Source organism: Ornithorhynchus anatinus, chromosome 5 (assembly GCF_004115215.2).
Source record: "Ornithorhynchus anatinus isolate Pmale09 chromosome 5, mOrnAna1.pri.v4, whole genome shotgun sequence".
Taxonomy (NCBI): domain Eukaryota; kingdom Metazoa; phylum Chordata; class Mammalia; order Monotremata; family Ornithorhynchidae; genus Ornithorhynchus; species Ornithorhynchus anatinus.
This window is the reverse complement of record NC_041732.1, coordinates 24,852,658-24,862,739: the sequence shown is the minus strand read 5'-3', so window position 1 is coordinate 24,862,739 and position 10,082 is coordinate 24,852,658. Positions and strand designations below refer to the sequence as shown.

Genomic DNA, 10,082 nt, shown 5'->3' with positions numbered 1-10,082 from the left:
GTGAGGAATGAGGCTCCAGGGAATATAGCTGACATACTTTGAGTTACATTCTTCAGTAAATCTGACTTCTGTAAAAAAATGTCCTGAGGGCTTTCACCTTTCCCTGGGGTACTGAATGGGGGATAACCTAAACACATGGAACAGTACCAATTCCTCACTGGGGTGAAACAATTTTACTAACAAATTTCAGCTGCTTCTTTCATAAAACTTCAGCTAATGCCCATGTTGGCCTCTATTGTCTCTTAAAATATGCAAGATGCTTCAAATATGCAAAAATAATCCAAATTGGGAGTTATGGAAAGGGAAGGCATGTACATAAAAAGTAAAGTCCAATGGTGTAAATGTTTTGGAAGCTCAGCGGAAATCAATGCTATTTATTTTACTTAACATGAAATCATTTCCTCATGTGGGTTGTTCTACTTATGAACATATGCCATACCCAAAGGTGTTCATAAAGTGCATATCTTATTTGAAGTAAATAACAGCAAGTGCATTTATTGAACATGCAAAGTGGCTTCCATTTCTCAAATAGTTTCCCTGATATTAATAACCAGCTGACATATGAGAGAGGAGAGCAACTGTTTATGGTATCTTGTTGACCCACTGTCCTTTCACTAAGTATAGAAGTCAAAGCAAAAGTCTGTCCCTAGAGAAAATGGTAGATCCCAGAAAAAAAAACGGTCAGACACTGTTGCCAGTAGAAAGAGTTCTACCTTATCAGACAGCATAAATTCCCACAAGTCCTTGTGAATCAAGTCAGTGAATTTCAAAGGTGAGAAATCTCTTTGTACAGTCACCCTTTAGAGTCAATTTAGAAAGGACAGGTACTGAAATCACCAACACTTTTCAGCTATTTTGGGGTTCACTTCTTGGCCTCAGTTTTTCAGAAGTCTGGGCCAAAGAAAAAGTGATTATTTGAAGGCTGGGTCATATCTTGAGACATCCAGTTGACCCTCTTTAGGATTTTTTGAGACCCTTTTTATATTGCCCCAGTGACTATCCCTTTATTTGTGTGACTTCAAGCCTACATTCATAGCTAGAGCTGAACAAGTGGATGTTTAAGAGACACACAGCCGTGTTTTAAAATTAGGGGCCTTTTTAATACAATCCTGATATCCTTTGGCCTTTGTTAAAGTTGGTGATTAAATAATCTCCACCTAAATAATAGAAGTGTAATTAGTAATAGTAATCATGATAGTATTTGTTAAACACTTACTGTGTGCCAAGCACTGGGCCAAATACAAAATAATCTAGCTTCACAGTCTAAGTAGGAGGGAAACAAGCATTGAATCCCCATTATTCAGATGAAGGAACTGAGGGCCAGAGAAGTTACGGGATTTGCCCAAGGTCACCCAGCAGGTACATGATGGATCTAGGATTAGAACCCAGGGCCTCTGAGTCCCAGGCCCATGCTCTTTCCATTAGGCAATACTGCTTCCTTAAATCTCTTGCTAAAGTTTTCACAGCTCTCCTATTTATACTGAATTAAAGGAAATGTAATCCTCTGCCTTAGACATATAATTGTTAAGCATTTCACCCCCTTCACATAATGCTCTTCCCCACCTCTCGCCTCTCTTTAGTTGAACTGCTTTGGCAACCATCCTGGCTTGATAACCTTTCATCTGTACTGAATTCAATTTAATAGGCAGAGGAAATTGAAACATGTTGGGACAGGCATTCCAATTAAGAACACATCAAACTACTGCCTTTCCAAATCTAAGACTTTTAAAATTTGTCAGCAGTATCTACTGTATTCCCATCCTCTCAGCAGTAATTAAATTGCCCATATCTGAGCAGAGGAAATGGGTGATTTTCTACTAACATACATGACCAAGTGTTACCTTTCCAGTTTAAGGGTGTTTTTTCCAAACTGCCTTTCCACCCACACCACAAATCCCAGTCTCTATTCTGAAAGGAATATATATCAGCATTTTTAGATAAAGAGCTCAAGTGCTGTCTGAAACTTATTTCCCTCCTGGTTTTCATTCTTCAGCTAGAGCAAATATGAAAAAGAAGAAGTTGGTCTGAGATTTCTTTTAATTGAGCAAACTTATTGTAGTCATTTATTGCCTCCATTAAGAACAGGACAGCTTAAACAAATTTTCTTCCAGATTTCTGGCTCCTTAACAGGACATAATTGTAGTTTACATTTACTATTCCAGGAATCTCTCTTTTACAAACTGAAACTTCTTGTGTTTAAATTTTATAAGAAGTTTTTCTTCCCTTTCAATAATGAATTTGCCTCCCACATGCTAGTTCCTTGACTGAGCACTCAATTCCCTTACTCATTCTCCCTCCATCACCTCTGCACCTGAATCTCTAGTTTTTAATCCCACCCTCACCCCCAAGAACATACATGTGTATCTAATTTATTTTAATATTTATCTCCCCTTCATGACTGTAAGCTTGTTGTGAGCAGGGAACATGTCTACCAACTGTATTGTACAGTGCTTGGCACACAGTAAGCACTCAATCATTATGATTGAATGAATTAATGAATTACATTGGACTTTCCCAAGTCCTTAGTACAATGCTCTGCCCACAGTAAGCAGTCAATAAACACCACTGATTGACTGATTTCCCTCAGGGCACATTCAAGGTGCTACTCTACATAATGTTGTCTGACCCTGGGATTTGAAACAGGAAGGAAATAGTTAGGCCATCTTTTTTATATTTATGATCACTTTATTTCCAAGTAATTATGTCAAAAAAAACATAACATCTTGAGCGAAATTGGAGAAAAGGAAGTAAATGTATGCTTTGGCTACCATACCTACATATACATATACATATCCTACCATATAGGTAGGATAATTATAAAGTTACTCAGAATGCCTTGCATTGGCATATTTTGAAAAAATATACATGAATTTGCCAAGTGGTTAGCTCCCCTCAGACCAGTAGAGGACCCCAATCACCTGAGTCCTGCATTTCTAAAATGATATTTAGAGGTTGTCATAGTAACCCATCATTTTGGCAACTTCAAGAGGTTTGTAGAAGGCTAAATGCAACAGAGGTTGGGGGGGGTCCTATGATATTCTGACAAAGGAAAATAAAGTGGAACACTGGGCATATCAAAATAGAGCCAGGAGGGGCAAGATTGCAATGAAAGAGAAAAATGACCTGGTTTGACTCCCAGGGAGCATATACCCTAAAAAAGGTAAGAAAAAGGTATTGGATTTATATCTTTTTATCACACACACACGAGTACTTAAAACTGCAGTAGGCCACACAGCACATCTTGTAGTCTATCAACAGAGACACTAACTCACCTTTGGGGGTTGGGGGTGTGGGGTGTGGGGTGTGTGTATGGGCATATGTATATGTATGAGGAGGAGGAATTTCTTCCCTTGAGTCCCTAAGAGCCCCAGGAATGGGTGGAGGGAAAGAATGGAAAACTGGGTGTGGTACTTTTCCAGCCCACTTCATTGTGAAAGCAGTGGCTTCTCTCCCATCATGATTGGTGTTACTAGGAAAGCCAAAGAATGCACTCCCACCCACCCTCTTCCTGTAGCCCCCAATAACCCTCATTCTAAATGGGCCCTTGGCCATTTGGCCCATCTATTAGGACAAAATATCTTTCAGAGATGCACATGCAAGCAAAAAGTTACAAACATTTAGTATATTAATTTTAGTCATTGGTTAGCCGACAGAAGAATGACAGCTATTGACTCAGCAGAAGGATAACCAACAGTGTTGTTGTATTTCAGAAGACATACTGAATTTATAAGTCAGCATGGCTCCCATTGCAGCTACTTGAGGCATAATAATAATAATGTTCATATTTGTTAAGCGCTTATTATGAGCAGAGCACTGTTCTAAGAACTGGGGGAGATACAGGGACATCAGGTTGTTCCACATGAGGCTCACAGTTAATCCCCATTTTACAGATGAGGTAACTGAGGCACAGAGAAGTTAAGTGACTTGCCCACAGTCACACAGCTGACAAGTGGCAGAGCCGGGATTTGAACCCATGAGCTCTGGCTCCCAAGCCCGGTCTCTTGCCACTGAGCCACACTGCTTCTCATGCATGTCCAGTAAAATGGGAGGAGGGAAGAAGGAAGGGAGATATAGTGTGTGTGTGGAAGGGGCGGGGAGAGGGAGTAGAAAGAGGGGTAAGGGAGAGGGGTTTGCAGAGCTAAGAGTCAGTCCCAGGTTTACAGGTGCTGGTAAATCCTGGTCTCAAATTAAACCCAGTTTTCAAAAGGAAGAATAGCCCCTTTTTAGTTGTTACAGGAAGGCTCTGAACAGGCAAGTGTCCTCTTCCTAGAAACCTCCTTGTTGTGCAAAACAAGGAAACTGGTTAGAGCCAAAGACCAACTAGACTGGATTTCTGATACCACAATCTTCATTCAAGCAAATTTCCTTGCTTTTTCACATTTCTAGCTGTCTCCAAATTGTTTTGGTGTGGCATTTGTTATGCACTTAGTATGTGCCAGGCGCTATACTACTTGCTGGGGTAGGTGCAAGCTTATCATATCCATGTCCCACAAGGAGCTCACAGTTTTAATTCCCATTTTACAGATGAAGTAACTGAGGCTCAGATGTCAAGAGACTTGCCCAAGGTCAAACAACAGACAAGTGGTGGGGTAGCATCAGAAGGGAAAAAGAGAATATTTCAAAAAGTTTGTCTCCAGGTGCTCCTGGCTTGACTAGAAAGTCAGCACAAGAAATTTTCAAGATATAAAATCATTTGCCTCCTGTCTGACTGGAACTAGCTTCATTACCCTTCTAATCCAGTGGACCACCATTCTCCCCATCCTGAAAGTCCTCCTCTAATAACATCTCCTAAAGCAAGACTTCTCATCTCCCCACCCTGTTACACCTATGCACCTGAGTCCATAATCCTTAAGCATTTATCAATAAATGATATTTTAGGTATTTAAATACTCACCCTCCCTCTCAGGGTTCATTCATTCATTCATTCAATAGTATTTATTGAGCGCTTACTATGTGCAGAGCACTGTACTAAGCGCTTGGGATGAACAAGTCGGCAACAGATAGAGACAGTCCCTGCCGTTTGACGGGCTTACAGTCTAATCGGGGGAGATGGACAGACAAGAACAATGGCAATAAATAGAGTCAAGGGGAAGAACATCTCGTAAAAACAATGGCAACTAAATAGAATCGAGGCGATGTACAATTCATTAACAAAATAAATAGGGTAATGAAAATATATACAGTTGAGCGGACGAGTACAGTGCTGTGGGGATGGGAAGGGAGAGGTGGAGGAGCAGAGGGAAAAGGGGAAAAAGAGGGTTAAGCTGCGGAGAGGTAAAGGGGGGATGGCAGAGGGAGTAGAGGGAGAAGAGGAGCTCAGTCTGGGAACGCCTCTTGGAGGAGGTGAGTTTTAAGTAGGGTTTTGAAGAGGGAAAGAGAATCAGTTTGGCGGAGGTGAGGAGGGAGGGCGTTCCAGGACCGCGGGAGGACGTGACCCAGGGGTTGACGGCGGGATAGGCGAGACCGAGGGACGGTGAGGAGGTGGGCGGCAGAGGAGCGGAGCGTGCGGGGTGGGTGGTAGAAAGAGAGAAGGGAGGAGAGGTAGGAAGGGGCAAGGTGATGGAGAGCCTTGAAGCCTAGAGTTAGGAGTTTTTGTTTGGAGCGGAGGTTGATAGGCAACCACTGGAGTTGTTTAAGAAGGGGAGTGACATGCCCAGATTGTTTCTGCAGGAAGATGAGCCGGGCAGCGGAGTGAAGAATAGACTGGAGCGGGGCGAGAGAGGAGGAAGGGAGGTCAGAGAGAAGGCTGACACAGTAGTCTAGCCGGGATATAACGAGAGCCCGTAACAGTAAGGTAGCCGTTTGGGTGGAGAGGAAAGGGCGGATCTTGGCGATATTGTAGAGGTGAAACCGGCAAGTCTTGGTAACGGATAGGATGTGTGGGGTGAACGAGAGAGACGAGTCAAGGATGACACCGAGATTGCGGGCCTGAGAGACGGGAAGGATGGTCGTGCCATCCACGGTGATAGAGAAGTCTGGGAGAGGACCGGGTTTGGGAGGGAAGATGAGCAGCTCAGTCTCAGGGTTGCACCTGGAGAGTTTCCAGTACTCTACCAGTCTCAACTATGGGAGTGAGAGTCAAGCAGAGGCATACACATTCCATTCCTAGCTTGGGCAGTGGCTAATGAGTGGAAGACAATCTGCTATAAGTCAAAACTCACCTTTGCTGGGCAGCAGCAGCATGGGAGAGAGTAGAGGGTGGAGACTCGAGTTTACTGCGCGGAAGGAGGCAATGGTAAACCACTTGCATATTTTTACCAAGTAAACTCTATGGATATGCTACCAAATGATTGCAGATGGAGGTGGGGCATTCTGGGAGAGATGTGTCCATGGCATTTCTGTGGGTTAGAGACGACTCAACAGTGTAAGACAAGTACTCACCCCATCCCTACAGCACTTGCATACATGTCCTTATACTCTGTGGTGTCCCTCCTTGTAATTTTAGTATCTTTCTCTCCCTCTTCATTGTAAATTCCTTGAAAGTAGGTATTATGTTTATTTACTGTGTTGTACTCTCCCATATGTGCATAAAGTCTCTATGAATCAGAAATGACTCAATGATATTTGATGTGTATATATACTCTCCCAAGCACTCAGTATGATGCTCTGACCAGGAGTGCTCAGATAGTGATTGATTGACTGCAAATCTCAAATTTGTCTAAAACATTTGTCAGTTTTAGTGACTATCTCTAGACATTCTAGGAGAGGATAAGAGTTTTAGATCATGAGGAATTTGCTAATTTCAAAAGCTGCTCCAACTTGTTCAGTTCCCTCAGTTCAACTATATCATACAAATTTGATTAACAGAGATATGTGTCATGTACATTAATTCATTTTATTATTCTAAGGTGAATAGTAAATCTATTTCAGTGACATTTACTCTCACTCACCTCACGGACAAGAAAAATGAGATCTATAGAACCATTACACAGTTATCCTGAGGGAATTGGTTTTAGCTTTTTAATTTCTTTATCCCCCCAACTATCAGTGCTGTAATGAAGCTCAATCAATAAGTCAATCATTTCTTGAACACCTGTGTACAGGACATTGTGTTAAGGGCTTGGAAGTGTACAAATTAAAAAAAAAATTCCCTGCCTCTGCAGAATTGACAATCCAATGTGGAGAGAATAGGCAGGCAAACACTGTTCATCAACAGTGGAAGCAAGAGGAAAGTGATAATAGCCAGAGTATGGCAAAAGTAAATAAGCTAAGGCAGCATGATCATTGATATCTATGTAAATGCTAAGAGTGGCAAAAGATAGCTGGGGACTATTCTTGGAGAAAGTAGGATTTGAAGATGGTAGAGTCTAATCTGGTAAATCTGAAGACACCTCTCCACCATTTTCATGGATAGGTTTCCCATTTCCCAGGCAAATGTTGATTTCAGGGGCTGTTTTCCATCCTGTAAATCCAGGACAAAACAATTAGCCCCAATAATATTCCACATAAAGCAATAGTCTGGGATGAAAGTGAGACAAGGAATGCATAAAGATTTCTGATGAGGGAAGAGGCAAAATGGTGTTGCAACTCTTCAGATGCATCAGTTCATGTTTCCCACCGGCAGGGAAATATTAGTGACTGTTTACCTGAGTTCTGTGTTTGAATACCTATTCCTTTGAACTTGTGGCTTCATAGTGGGCTTGCTAAACTAGATCAGAAATTTAACCTCCAGTGATTGAAGGCTAGAAAAGCTACATGGGCTAGTGGAAAGAGCCTAGAAGTCAGAGGACCTGGGTGCTAATCCCACCTTTGCCACTTGACTGTTATGTGGTCTTGGAAAAGACACTTCATTTCTCTGTGCCTTGGTCTCCTCATATTCAAAATGGGGATTTAGTACCTGTTTTCACTCCTTGGGCTGTGAGCTCCTTGTGGGACAGAGATTGTGTCCAACCTATTTAACTCATATCTACCCTGGGCGCTTAGAACAGTACTTGACAAGCAGTGAAGCAGAGAAGCAGCGTGGCTCAGTGAAAAGAGCACGGGTTTAGGAGTCAGGGGTCATGGGTTCTAATCCCAGCTCCACCACCTGTCTGCTATGTGACTTTGGGCAAATCACTGAACTTCTCTGTGCCTCAGTTACCTCAGCTGTAAAATGGGGATTAAGACTGTGAGCCCCACATGGGACAAACTGATTACCCTGTATCTACCTCAGTGCTTAGAACAGTGCTCTGCACAGAGCAAGTGCTTAACAAACACTAATATATATATATATATATATATATATATATATATATATATATATATATATATATACATATACACACATAACACACATAAGTGTTTAATACCATAATTACCAATACTGGAACATGGAGCTAGACAAAATTTTCTGTCATCCCTCATCCCAATTACCTAGTGTCTATAAATATGGCTTTAGCATAGTCCTTTGCTGAAAATAAGCCCTTTATAAGTATTATCACTACTGGTATTGCTTTCATTTTTCAAATTCCAGATTATATTTGAGGACCCCACCTTCTGTGGTTTGGGGTTGTGTATGGTCAGTATTTATATCCATCTCAATGAATTGTATTGACGTCTGTCTCCCCCTCTAGACTAAACTCACTGAGGGCCAGGAATGTGTCTGTCAACTTTGTTGTACTTTTCCAAGCATTTAGTATAGTGCTCTGCATACTGTAAGTGGTCAATAAATAACATTGATGGATTTGGTGGGAGACTTGAGAGAGAAAGATGTTACTCTCCCTTAGGAGTCAGGTTAAGCTGATGTTTCCACCCCATCCTTCCAGAGGCCAGGTAAAGACCTACAGGACAGACCTGTGTTGAGTCAGAGAGGCAGGAAGAAAGGATTTACTGAAGCAGAGTAGCAACATTGGTTGGATTCCTCTAGCTTCATAGAAATGTATTAGCATTCACACATTAGACCTACTTCACTCACTCACCCTTCCCTTTTATTCTTCCTCCCCCCCACACACATACACCCCATCTTCTTCCCCCACACCTAATCCTCCTTGACCTCCTTGACCTCTCTGCTGCCTTTGACACTGTCGACCATCCCCTCCTCCTCCATACCTTATCTCACCTTGGCTTCACGGACTCCCCTCCGTCCTCTCCTGGTTCTCCTCTTATCTCTCTGGCCGGTCATTCTCGGTCTCCTTCACTGGCGCCTCCTCCCCCTCCCATCCTTTAACTGTTGGAGTTCCTCAAGGGTCAGTTCTTGGCCCTCTTCTATTCTCCATTTACACTCACTCCCTCGGTGAACTCATTCGCTCTCACGGCTTTGACTACCATCTCTACTCAGATGACATGCAGATCTACATCTCCACCCATCCTCTCCCCCTCCCTTCAGGCTCACATCTCCTCCTGCCTCGAGGATGTCTCCACCTGGATGTCGGCCCGCCACTTAAAACTCAACATGAGCAAGACTGAGCTCCTCATCTTCCCTCCCAAACCCGGTCCTCTCCCAGACTTCCCTATCACCATGGATGGCACGACCATCCTTCCCGTCTCTCAGGCCCGCAATCTCGGTGTCATCCTTGCCTCGTCTCTCTCGTTCACCCCATACATCCTATCCGTTACCAAGATCTGCCGATTTCACCTTTACAATATCACCAAGATCCGCCCTTTCCTCTCCACCCAAACGGCTACCTTACTGTTACGGGCTCTCGTTATATCCCGGCTAGACTACTTTGTCAGCCTTCTCTCTGATCTCCCTTCCTCCTCTCTCGCCCCGCTCCAGTCTATTCTTCACTCCGCTGCCCGGCTCATCTTCCTGCAGAAACAATCTGGACATGTCACTCCCCTTCTTAAACACCTCCAGTGGTTGCCTATCAACCTCCGCTCCAAACAAAAACTCCTCACTCTAGGCTTCAAGGCTCTACATCACCTTGCCCCTTCCTACCTCTCCTCCCTTCTCTCTTTCTACTGCCCACCCCACACGCTCCGCTCCTCTGCCGCCCACCTCCTCACTGTCCCTCGGTCTCGCCTATCCCTCTGTTGACCCCTGGGCCACGTCCTCCCGCGGTCCTGGAACGCCCTCCCTCCTCACCTCCGCCAAACTAATTCTCTTCCCCTCTTCAAAACCCTATTTAAAACCCACCTCCTCCAAGAGGCCTTCCCAGACTGAG

The 10,082-nt window shown here is 43.4% G+C and overlaps 1 non-coding gene across 1 annotated transcript; it reads left to right on the top strand.

The window, feature by feature from the left end:
• Positions 1-6,013: 6,013 nt before the first annotated feature.
• On the top strand, positions 6,014-6,151 carry LOC114812461. The gene has a single exon (XR_003760113.1). It is a non-coding gene; the product is annotated as a small nucleolar RNA SNORA7 (small nucleolar RNA).
• The last annotated feature ends 3,931 nt before the right edge of the window (positions 6,152-10,082 follow it).